We start from the raw sequence: 7997 nt of genomic DNA, 5'->3' as shown, positions 1-7997 counted from the left end.
GAGGAGAGTAGGGATGAAGGGATATTTTGACGTACGTGGGGTACAGACATTGTCCATTCCGCAGTTCGCCGTCAACGTCACAATCGGAATGCTCACAAGCCCAGTTCCCAGTCATATTGCATTGCATCTGGATGCGCGTGTCAGTAAAAAACACCGTGTCTTGAGCAAGTTGAACGTTTATGACTTGTTGGTTGTCCATCTGGAACAGAATTGAAAGGCCTTCTAGACCACTGTCTGAAGTACTTTGTCTACAAATATGCTTGGGAAAGGTGACAGTGGATAAGTCGAAACGAAACTCAGTTCCACTTTTAAGAAGATCCATTAGCTGTTTCTTAGTAACCACATGACTGATGGTGCTGTCCACATGCATCTTGAATGTCACAGGTACAGATTCTTTCGTGGCGTAGCAGAGATACGTCTCCAAGCTGTCGTAGAGAACACCTGTTCGCATATCCACGACCGGAAAACGAAAAGAGAAACCGTTTGTAGAACTACCTTGTGTGTGCGTCTGATTTGCCTTACAGCCAGTGATAGCCAGAAGGTTAGGTTTGTACATACACGTGGAGTTAGCGCTCAAGAGTTCCGGCGGCAGTAACTCGTTGCCTTTCAGCCAGGCTTGCGGACACTCAGAGCTGAAATCCGAGCAGCAAGAGCCGTACACAACACAGAGTTCATGACAAGAGCAGGCGTAGGACGTCTCTGAGCTAAAGGGCAAAGCAACCTCTGTTTTTCCACATAATGTTCTACAACTGCCAGCTTCCATTTGGCCACGTCTAGTCTGCACTGGAGTCTGACCTGAGCTACTATTTTCTTCTTTTTCCAGATCTGGCGACTTTATTTCGGGCTTGGATTCCAAAAGCCTGCGGCCAATACATGTAGTACGGAAATCGTCAGAGTGTGACTTTGCCAAAACGTGATTACGATGTGAAAACACAGCTAGAGTCGTTCCAAAAGTAGATAATTCATTCATTTCTTGACGTTCTTCGGGCCCATCAGTAGCACGCCTTAGAGGGTCGTCCCCTTGGTCGTGTGCAGATTGAAGGCTGTGAATGACAACAGTTGCTCGCCGTGCCATTTTGTCGTGACCGCTGATGGGTGCCGTTGTCTTGTTTACCTTCACAGACGGCACGGAACTGAGTTCATCCGGCACGTCCCAGGTCAAATGACTACTGTGGTCTTGTGAAATTGTTTGGGACATCAGTCCGCATGTCACATTTGTACTTACGCTCAATACCAAAATGTAGACGTACGTATGAGCACGAGGAGTGAGAGGACTGAATAAGCAGGAGGCGAACTGGTTCAACATGTTGGTGGCCAGGTTGTGACGAATACACTGCGACTGGGAAGAAGATAATATTTAAAGCCAAAATTGGTTCGACAAGAAATAGGCAGATGACTAACTAACTCATTATACGATTTGGGGGAAAAAACCCACTTCGCTTTGGCATTCAGGAGACTTGAGCTCAATTTCCATTTGGGGAGAAACTTTCATAGAGTATCTCAGTCTTTCTACTGAGATGTTGTTTCCCTCTCAGCCTCGGTTGGCACTGATAGGCAGGGTTGTAAACCCGCCTCTTAAATGATCTAAATTGTGTCGATGTGGAGGTAAAAAAAACACATACATTAAAGACAAATATAAAAGATTTTCAAACTCTTACACCTACCAGCTCCGGCTACAAGCAAATGTACATGTCGTAAAACGCTGAGCTCATGATCAAAAGAGACACGTGAAGGTTTCCTTGCAATTCTGAGCACAGTGTTATCAGACTACGTGGAATGCCCGTCCTTTTGATATACTTTATAAGCTTCTCCTGCCTCAGGGCTGACTGGTTTCCGTTCTCGTATAGCGTTTTCAGGTCTTAGTTGTTTGTCACCCTTTGTGAAACTGAGGGGAATGATAATGATGCGTGGATCGTGCGGGAAATAAGGCGCTCGTCAAAACAATGCAATCAAAGAAACTTTTTATTCTTTTTTTATAGCTCAACATCTTTAATAATCATAATAATATAATAATGATGATGATGATGATTATGATGACAATGATGATGATCATAATAATAATAATAATAATAATAATAATAATAATAATAATAATAATGATAATGATAATAATGATAGTAATGATAATAATAATGATAATAATAATAATAATAATAATAATAATAATAATAATAATAATAATAATAATAATAATAATAATAATAGTAATAATAATAATGATGATGATAACAATGAGGATAATAATAATAAACATAATAATAATAATAATAATAATAATAATAATAATAATAATAATAATAATAATAGATAGATTGATAGATAGATAGACAGATAGATAGATAGATAGATAGATAGATAGATAGATAGATAGATAGATAGATAGATAGATAGATAGATAGATAGATAGATAGATAGATAGATAGATAGATAGATAGATAGATAGATAGATAGATAGTGCAAATTCACGATAAACAGAAACCTCTGTGCGCTCTACAATCCATAACATCATTACCCCAGCAGACTTGATAGCATTGTGAAACAATCTCAGTTTCATGGGAAGCATAGTAATGTTACAGGGGAAGCTGCCATTTTACAGGCTCTAAAACACTCAATACTGACACGATTTTCCCCTATCTATGGTGAAATGGTGAAAAGGTATTGGTTTTACAGCCCCCATCAACACTATTAGGTTATTTAGGAGGCGTTGCTGTCTATGGTCTGGTACACCTTCCCACATGGGTGAAGTGAGGAAAAGTTGAGTAAGTTGCCTTTCCCAAGGACACAGCGACCGGGACTGAGGCTCAAACCCCCGAACCCGCTACCTCACAATTGCGAGTCCTGTTCCCTAGCTACTTGACTACCAACTCCATAAAAGCACATTTCTGTGAGGGTTTTTTACTGAAAAAACGTTGATAAAAAACCCACAAAAGTATAATATCAATTTGCAGTTTCAAAGGAAACTCAAGCTTTGCAAGTCTCCACGCTTTGGCGGCTACTTTCTCACTAGTTTTACCCCTGACACCAAGCAAACCCCACCTCCCTTAATCACAAATACCTCGACTTCTATAGAAAATAGGTGAGTATTTTCTTTTCATCAAAAGCAATACAAACATTAACGTGCAATCTTTAATCTTAAGATGATGCCTATGCCCGAAAATTGACGATCACATGAATTCACCGTGTTGTGACAAATTTTATCATCAACTAAAATATGACGTACATCAGATATCAACAAACCAAACCTCTAAGTTGGCCTCTAGGTGGTCGTTAACGAGATCAAAAGTTATTAGTTTGTTTTTCTTGTTTTGTTTTGTTGTTTTGGTTTTTATTTTGGCCATTGTTGGTATTTTCATTTGGTTGAGTTTGTTTTTTCTTTTAGTTAATATGTTCTTGTCATATTATTTACCAGGCTTGGGGGTGCAACGTGTGGTTTGACTCAGCAAAAAATGAAAACCAGTAGGGGCAGTTAGTGTTGCTCGCAGCGTTTCTGTTTAATAATATGTATGATGTATAATATGAAATGGAACGTTGAATTTTGTATAGTTTCAGTCTTTGTTTCGTTTTGTTTGTTTGTTTTGTTTTCTTTGTTTTGCTTAATTTTTTTTAAAAGATATCAAATGTTCCGTGCGCCACTAATGAGGTATATTTTACGCATTCATCAGCTTTGAGGCTAGTGTCATTGTTTAATTTGATGAGCTTTTTGAGTGAATTCAAAACCTCATTAGAAACTGTGAAAGCTTAACTTTTAGCTACAGGGAAAAAGGGACACAGGAGAAAGGGCATGTTCCCTGTTTTTTTATTATTATAATGTTAATACGTCCACGGAGAAAGCGAAAAAGGAGGGGATGACGGGGTAGGAGTTGAAAAAGAGAGGAGGGGTGGGGGAGGCGAGAGGGAGGGGGAGAGGGAAGGGAAAGAGAGGGTAGGAGAGGAAGAGGAGCAGAGAGAGAGAGAGATAGATAGATAGAGAGAGAGAGAGAGAGAGAGAGAGAGAGAGAGAGAGAGAGAGAGAGAGAGAGAGAGAGAACAAAAGAGTATGACGATCAGTGTTTGTGACTCGGGGGAAAATGTTGCCGACTTCTGTTTCTTTCTCCTTGTATTTCTCTTCTCACAAAGACCTGTCCAAATGAAATGAAAACACTTGGGCAAAATCAACTTTCTGGTGTTTTTCAGTTGTAAAGTTTGAATGTATGAGCTGTTTTTTAAATATCATTGTCGTCAATGTCATTCATTTGCTATTGTAAAAAAAATAAAACTCCCAAAACATGGCGTAATCGGGTTGCTTGCGAGGAAAATGTCATATCAGTTCGTAGTCGCCGCGCAAATAATACTATGCTGGATCTACGGCTCTGCGGCGACATTCAGTTTTAAAAATACTGATGACATCCCTGGAAAATACTGTTATTGCCCATTATTCTGGTTATAAAAAAACAAACCCAGTATTGCTTAATAAATCATAGTGAAGCAAGCTTACGAGTTGTGCATTTTCAACCGAAAAATCGGTAGATCTATCTTTTAGATCAAAGATTCCTGTTCTATGTATACAATACACCAGCAAAAAGCTCGTCCACCCCACATTGCAGAGCTAGTATTGCTATATTGGACGCGATGGAATTTGCCCCACGTGAAGTAAGAACTGAAAGTACGGAAAAGTTTTTGTTTTGTTTTGTGTTGTTGCGGACTTTTTTCTGTCCTGTTTTTTTTTTTATTAAGTATTTTACGACACTCAAAACTGCATGAGGTCATAATATGAGCGCAAGACACATTAAGCATTTTCAATTTGATAAGACACAATTTTGAATTTTGCTTGGGTCTCGACAAAAGCCTACTCTTGCCGATTTTAGGACCACCAAGAGATCTTTAACGTGCGCAACCTACATACAGGACCTTCGAAATTGTTTCACCCTTATCCAAGAAGCTAGGTATTGAATCTTACCTACCCTAAAATCATGGGTGGGGCTAAAAGACAATAGTGAGAGTGAGACAAGAATACGCACCTGAGCGTAGATGTTCATGGTGACATTTCCCCGCTGAAAGGGTTGCACCTCCTGCTGGTGGAGCAGTGGGTTTATTTATTTGCCCCAACCCACGGAGGGACACGTCTGTCTAGAATAGCTCCAGGAAAATGAAAAAAGGAGAAATACTAACATCTCCATGCCAGTTGACTACCATCAATTATACCATCTGTGTAAACTGACTAGCACCGAACAATGCTGATCGGGAAAGTAGGGACTCACGATCTTTGAATTCAAATGTGATTTTTTCGTCTATGTAGCTTATACTTTTTCATTGTTTATTATACGTGAACTCAAGCGTGAGAAATGATGAAAGCTAAATACACAGGAAGAAACGAATCCCTGCCAGGTGCAATCAATTAATTTACTGAATAAGGGCCAGTTAAAGCACTATACTTGTCATTCTAAGGCTAGGGACACGGTGACACGGACAGGGACAGTCAGTTGCTGTCACAGCAACACATCAAAAAGCGTGCACGCCAAAACCGCTCACGATTTCTTTAACAACACACCAACCCGACAATGTTGAACACGGACAGGCACAGACAGCAACAGCCAGCGACGGTCAGGAAAATTCGAAAAGTGCGTGCACTACTTATTCTGTCTGTCTGTTTCAAGGGAGTTAGAGGATTTTGAAGAGAAACTGATCATTGCGTGCAAGAAAGGCCAGCAATTTATGACAAGAGCGAAAAACATCACGCTAATCTTCCTCACACAGGTCTAGAAGATTTCCGAACGTCTTAATTTTCTTCGTAACCACAATAATAATAAGAGTTTTTTCTTCTTTGTCAGCGCCATGATTGATAATGTTGCTGTCTCTTGCTGCCTGTTTGAATGTGACCACATTTCCCTGTGCCTGTCCGTCCCTGTGCGACAGCAAGTAGCTGTCCCTGTCTGTCCGTGTCAGGGTACGAACACGTTGACACGGACAGACAGGGAAAGATCTACACCTAGCCTTCTCGGACAAAGGCGAAAAATCTCATAGGGCCCGTGTGCAAGTTGCGCACGTTAAAGATCCCTTGATGGTTTAAAATCGATACGAGTAGGCTTCGGCCGCCACCTGAGCAAAATTCAAAATTTCCTACCAACTGAAAATATTTGGTGTGTCCCGCGCGCTCATATAACCTTTTGCAGTTGCGAGCGCCGTAAAACACTTTACAAAAAAAAAATAATAATAACCTAACTATTACACTGGTCGAGTCTACCTCACAGATGTGAGGGGTTCTAATTCCTAATAATATCTTGACTGCTGCGAGTTCTTGTTTTTTTTCCTCGACTTTTTACTGGCCTATAATCAGATCATGACCTCGATCAATTTAAAATTGTCCCCAGTCCAGTCGGGTAACGTCACGCAAACTGCAGAACCCGAGTTGGCGACGGCGAGACGGCATTGGGTATTGACAGCGAGGCACCCTTCCCAGTTTTTCGGCGTAATAAGAATGTAGTTTGGATTCCGATAAAGCCGACGGTGCCGATCGGTGCTTAAGTCGCCTGCAGTCTGCCAGCTCTATGTGGGGCAACTTGGAAATCATTAGAGAATTTTTATACATCTCGGCACTTACCAAGTCAGTTCTTGAAATCGGCGTTCTCTTTGTCTTCACCCTATTTATTGTGTGTCAGCCCAGGCTGAACCTGACAGACAGGGCCGACGATAATAATTTTCTCAATGATCGAAATTGCAAATGAAAGGATGGGTGTGTGTGTGTGGGGGGGGGGGGAACACTTGTAAGATTTTTTTTTTTTTAAATCAAGTTTCATCCCCATGAGATGCCTTGAAGCCGACATCTGCGATCATGGTTCGCCATTAACGTCTCTGCCCGGACGCTCGGAAAAAACTATGTTTTGTAAAACATTGTTTATTATTATCCTGGTCCTTTCTGATCACTACCCGTTCTTTCAATTTTTAAATAAGTTATTTTTTGGTCCATCTCTGCCTCTGTTGCCTTCAATTTGTCCTGTCAGAGTTCGAGTTAGAGTCAGATTTTAGTTTATGTCGATTCAAGTGTCCTAGTTACAGCGTTTAATTGTTGTTGCTTGGTTGGGGGTTTTTTTCCCACCAATCGTTAAAGCACATTCTCAGGTATTTTTCAGAAAAATCGTACAATTTACAAAACAGTGAAAAGCGATCCCCAACTCAGCCCTTCACAAAGTACTCGCTGACTCGTAATACAATCCACACTGTGCAATAATGTTTTGAGTTTGAGTAAAGACATAGACACATAGACACAACAATGGGAATTCAGTGCTGAAAAACTCAAGCAAGACGAACAAAAGAGGGTAAAGTAAAAAAAAAAAAAGTAAGATCTACCAGTGGCGATCTTCAAACACCCACTCCATGCAATGAGCGTGCTTAGTTACCAGCACTACAAAACCTGTGTGGCATACAGCAATGCAACCGACGTCTGTGATCTAACGGTTAGGCGCTTCACCGTCGCTGCAGGACACTTCAAAGTGGGGAGAATTCTTTGTACAATACCTCAGTCTTTCTTATCGGATATTGTATTCCTCACAGCCCGGGTTGACCTTGGAAGACAGGATCAAATCCCACCTCATAAATAGCCTAGATTGTGTCAATGGAGGCGTAAAAACAGCTACATAAGAGAAATCACAATAATGATACTATTATAAATATATCCTCACAAGTGTCAAAACTGTCACAGGCGAATAACATGGCACTAGAAAAACTCACACGATTCCATTTGTATTGTTTAAGTAAACGACAAACGTCTAACAGCGTTCAATATCAGGACAAGCTGTCTCGTGTTTCAGGAGTGGATGATTCCAGCATAAGGGGAACTGTCGATTTGCACTTATATAAAAGGGCCAGATTCTGAATAAATGTGTCCAACCCCCTCCCTTATCTTCCGCCACCCCACAACTACACTACTCCAGCGACAAATTCTGACAACTCAACACTTCACCATTCCTGCCCCGAATTCTGCCCTCCCCCCCCCCTTTCCGTATCCAACACGATTTTTAAAA

This window comes from Aplysia californica, unplaced genomic scaffold (assembly GCF_000002075.1).
Source record: "Aplysia californica isolate F4 #8 unplaced genomic scaffold, AplCal3.0 scaffold00097, whole genome shotgun sequence".
Taxonomy (NCBI): Eukaryota; Metazoa; Mollusca; class Gastropoda; order Aplysiida; family Aplysiidae; genus Aplysia; species Aplysia californica.
The sequence above is the reverse complement of the archived record's forward strand: the minus strand, read 5'-3'. Positions refer to the sequence as shown.